At 37.8% G+C, this 5,325-nt stretch overlaps 1 non-coding gene across 1 annotated transcript; it reads left to right on the forward strand.

Annotated features, from left to right (window-relative positions):
* The first annotated feature begins 4,957 nt into the window (after positions 1 to 4,957).
* On the forward strand, positions 4,958 to 5,061 carry LOC111826936. Its single transcript, XR_002830383.1, has one exon. It is a non-coding gene; the product is annotated as a U6 spliceosomal RNA (small nuclear RNA).
* The last annotated feature ends 264 nt before the right edge of the window (positions 5,062 to 5,325 follow it).

The following is a 5,325-nucleotide window of genomic DNA, read 5'->3' on the forward strand; positions in this document are numbered from 1 at the left end:
GTCAACTGAATGATCTTAAAGAAGCCATTGGATTATGCTGCACTTCAGTCTTCTTGTTTATAGCATGGAGACTGAATTAATATTCTTTACATTTTGTAAAGGTCTTTGCAGAAAATTATTTTACAAATGAAAGCACATTGTACTGAAGCTGTTTGTAAAGATGTATATTTAGGAGGAGATTATAACAATGTGCTAATCAAGATAAGCTACCCCTGACTCTTAGAATTACCTGGGTTGGGATATTAGTGATCATGCTGCTTGAACCCTGCTCTAAGCCAGGCTGCCTAAACCAGGGGTCCTCAAACTTTTTAAACAGGGGGCCAGTTCACTGTCCCTCAGACCGTTGGAGGGCCAGACTATAGTTTAAAAAAAAAACTATGAACAAATTTCTATGCACACTGCACATATCTTATTTTGAAGTAAAAAAACAAAACGGGAACAAATACAATATTTGTATTTGCATGTGGCCCACGGGCTGTAGTTTGTGGACCCCTGGCCTAAACAATTGTGCATTGGGCTGCGGATCACTTAGATTTTTGAGTTGAAATAGTTAAAATGAATTCTGGCAGAATTTAAAAAAATAGATTATGAGAAGGCAGTGATTAGAGGGTATTTGCATGTATGTACTATAATTTTGAGTAAACTTTTCTTTTTTAATCCTCACCTGAGGATATGTTTTTATTGATTTTTTTTTTCAGAGAGAGAGGAAGTGGGAGAGGGAGGGAGGGAGGGAGAGAGAGAGAGAGAGAAACATTGATTGGTTGCCTCCCATACCCACCCTGACTGAGGATCAAATCAGCAACCTAGGTATATGCCTTGACACAGAATCGACCATGTGGCCTTTTGGTATACACTATGATACTCCAACCAACTGAGCCACTCGGCTAGAGCAACTTTTTTTTTTAAAGTAGATAATACATTTAAAAACATGGGATGAAGACTCCCTTAAAATCACCACCCTGATCAAGAAATAGGACAAAATTCTACCTAAAATCAAATCAGAAAATTGCCCTTAAAGGCTAGTTGCTATACTACACTTAATATTTTTTCTTAATTTTTACCTGTTCTTTGTACACTAATTATAGGAATGAAATAATATTGTAAATACTCAGTAGGCCTTGCTCAATATTATATTTTTGAGTTTTATTTATATAGTTGCATGCATCAATAATCATTATTTCTCATTGCTCAGTTTAATCTAATAAATATACCACCATTTAATTCTCTATTTTAGTATAAATGAAAATTTATGCTCTTTACTGTTTTATTATTTTTAAAATAATGGTGCTTCAAACATTCCTATACATGTTTTATTGGTATATACATGTGTGCAATTATGTTGGATAAATTTCTAGATCATGGTATGTGTGCATATACAGCTTCAGAAGGTACTGCCAAACACTGTTTAGAAGTTATATGAATTCATACATCCACTTACAGCATATGAGACTTTAAAATTTTCTGTACTTTCTACACATTCATCTATTCAGTCTATAATCTTAATTATTCTGATGGATTCCTCACCTGAGCATATATTTTTATTGATTATTTTTAGAGAGAGGAAGTGGGAGGGAGAGAAACATCAATCAGTTGCCTCCTATACATGCTCTGACCAGGGATTAAACCCACAACCTTTTGGTGTATGGGAGGATGCTCTAACCAACTGAGCCACCCAACCAGGGCTGAAATAATGTCTGGAAAGAGTCTAGATATATGTATTTTTTCCAAATGAATAGCCAATTGGCCCAATAAAATTTATTGGGGAAAAAATATTTTCTCTATTGCACTGCAGTGTCATTTTGGTTCTATATTCTGTGACTTAAGTGTGTAGTCTTTATAAACATACTAGAGGCCCGATGCACTAATTTGTGCACAGGTGGGGGGGCCAGCTGGCCCGCCCCAATGGGGGCTGATTGGGACTGGGCTGGTGGGGCAGCAGGAGGTTGGTGGGGGGCGGGGGCTTATTGGTCCGGTTGGCCACTGCAGTGCGCGTCACAGTGACCGGTCATTCCGCTGGTCGGGTTGCTTGGCTTTTATATATATAGATTTATTCATTTTATAGGATCGTTTTTTGATTCTTTATGCTCTCTTGTTCTGTGGTCATATTTTCAAGTTTTTTCTTTTCTCTATAAAGACTTTATATACATTTATTGTATATTCCTGGAGACTGATAATTTCAATATCTCAAGGCATTGAATGTTTGATTCTACTGTTTAGATTTTTCAGCTAGCTCTTACTAAAGTTGTATTATTTATTTGAGTATTTTCCTTTTCTTTCTTTGCTTGCTCTTTTAAAACTTGCTTTTACTCTGGGCAGGAGATATGTCATGGAATTTGGTCTGTGGGTTTGCTCTGAGACCTGGGTTATAGAAGAGTTTCTCTGGGCAAAATTCATGTTCTGTCTCCTAGTTATGGGTCACCAGTCATCTGAGACCATTTTAAATTAAATTCTACATTGGAGATTTATTTCAGATACTGAAGGCAATGTGGATGCAGACTAAAGTAAATTTTCCATTCGAGGTTATTTGGGATCTCATCAGCAACACTGATTCACACCAGCAACTCACATGCCAGCTTGTGGTTATAATTTCTCAGGGAGAGTTTTGGACAAGCAAAATTCCCTTTCTGGGCCCTGGCTGGATGGCTCAATTGGTTGGAGCATTGTTCCATGCACTAAAAAGGTTGCAGGTTTGATTCCCAGTCAGGGAGTGTACAGAAGGCAACCAGTTGATGCTTTTCTCTCACATTGTTTCTCTCTCTCTCTCTCTCTCTCTCTCTCTCTCTCTCTCAAATCAATGAAAACATATCCTTGATATCCTTGGGTGAGGATTTAAAAAATTGCCTTCCTGGCCTTTTGTATATTATGTTTTTTGTATGTATATGCGTACGTGTGTGTACGTTTCTATGTATGTGTTTGGTTGGTTATTGGCATTTATCCTGACCTTGGAGTGGAAATACGCTCCTTTGGGAATGCAGACGTATTCGGGTTACTCTATAGCTTGCCTGTTAGAGAGCAGTCTTGGTTTTTATTTTCTGTCTTCAGCATCATAAGCAGTTACCAAACTAGAAACTCTGGAGTTCAGCAGAATATTTCTCAGAAAAAGATCAGTCGAGGTTATTTCAGCTCCCATGATCTCAGCTTTAATTTCGGTTGGACTTTGCAGATTTTTTTGGCTATCAGTGCTGTGACAGTTTATATTATTTTAAACCAAACATTGTGTCTCCTATACTACCCAACATAGTATTTTCCTCAGATACCTTTACTTTGTAAAATTTTCCTCAAATAAAAGGATAAATGTTTCTTTCCTGCTGAAGCACCTTGTAATAAAGAGATTAGTGACATTCTGAATGGATGAAGACCCCTGGGAGACTAGCTGTATACAGAGTAAAGGAACCTCAAGGCAAAGACAGAATTTCTGAATTCTAACCCAGACCTCATGCCCTAGCCTTAAAAAAGAAAAAAAAAACACATCAATGATGAATTTGATCATTGATTCTGCAGAATGAAGGTAATTCTTTTTTTAAACTCAATAAACCAATCAAGCCCAAATCCAGAAGAATCAATTTATGAGATCATCTTGGTCTAATAGGTTATCTTACACAGTGGGAATTTTTCAGAGAGTACCAGTCTGCAGTAACCATTTGCATTATAGAAATACTGATTCATCTGACAGATGTTATAGATGCTCTGAGGGGTTGCAAGATGGTGACGTGGACTTGCTTTCTATGGAGTTAGGTCACTTTCAAACTTAGTATCTTATATTTCATAGCCACAAATCACTTCTCAGCCATAAGAGTAAGTACTCACAAAGCTTTCCACTCAATAAAATCTTGAGAATGAAGAACCTGAAAGTGGGGCAACCTGCCCTTTCTTCTCATAGGTGCCTTACTAAATCCTGGGAACCTGATCCTGACTACAACCATCAGTGTTGCTGTATTTTCTATTTTCCTCATTTCTCTAAAGAACTCTCCAGCTCTGTGTCGGGCAGCAAATGGGTCCAGAGCAATGAGACAACCAAAAAAGGTAGCTGGTGAGCATCCAAAAAGAACTTCACTGTGAATGTGGGGTTAAGCTTGTATGTGACTGCAAAATCCATGCCAGCAGAACTGTAAGTAACTGGATCTCATGACACTTGGTGTGTGTGTTAGTGCTGAGTTCTCTGCTCGCGGCCATTACTTAGAGGCAGATGTTAATGTACTTGCCCCTTCTGATCATGTGGCCTGGAAGACCATCTGATGATCCATTCCAGTCACACTCTACTTTTTATTGACAACAAATAATAAGGCTCCTTTCACTTGCATTTAGAGTTTAATAAGGGATGTTTCAGGGACTTCGTGATTTAAAAACTCGCGCTTAACAGTAGAGGACGGGTGGGACAGAAGTCAGTTTGGCAGGACTTTTCTGACTCAAATTTCCTCAATGTGATTTCTCAACGTGGAAAGTCACTTATTCTGTCACTGAAGGACAGACACCCTTGATGGGCCCAATTTTTGCTGCACAGTCTGCAGTCCTTCGACCTGGAGGAGAGAATTTGTTTTCTTTCCTTTTCTCTCTCTTGCTGACATAGCATCATAGCAATCAAAGGAGCAGAATCCAAGAGCCGGGAATCAGGCCTAGGACAAGCCTGGTGTGTGTAATATTGTTTAGGGTCAACCATTAATACAGCAAAACTTTGTGTCTTCTGTTATCTGCCTTGAGCCATTATTGGGTAAAATAGAACAAAAACAAAATAGCCCATATTTTCAGGTCTTTGTGTTTATAGTAGAATTATAACAGCCCTCTAACCCCTTTAAACAGGATCTTTAGATGCTTAGAATTTGTAAAATACCATAAATTTGGTCTTTTCTTCTTCCTTAGACTGACATGCAAGTTAAGAAATGGTAAATGAAATGTCATTATGAAGAAATGACATCATTTATCTGTATTGGGGGAAAAGACACCAAAATATTCCCAGCCAGTGCTTGCTTCAGCAGCACATACATTAAAATTGGAACAATACTGAGATTAGCATGGCTCCTGCACAAAGATGACAGCAAATATATATATATATATATTTTTTTTTTCCCCTCGGCCAAAGATATTTAATCTGTCACTACACATTAGTTGTCTTTCCACTTTGGCTTTAAATATTTGATTTAGGGAATTATAGTACTAATATCTGAAGTCATGATCTGTTTGGCAATCCCCATTAAAGAAATCTCAACTTCACTTTCTTTAGGATGCCAAGCTGAGATTTAAATCTGTGTTAGGGGTAGGCAACTTGTATTAGTTACCTACTGCTTCATAACAAATTACTCCAAAATCTGGTGGCTTAAAACGCTTTTA

This window comes from Myotis lucifugus, unplaced genomic scaffold, assembly GCF_000147115.1.
Source record: "Myotis lucifugus unplaced genomic scaffold, Myoluc2.0 scaffold_111, whole genome shotgun sequence".
Classification (NCBI taxonomy): Eukaryota; Metazoa; Chordata; class Mammalia; order Chiroptera; family Vespertilionidae; genus Myotis; species Myotis lucifugus.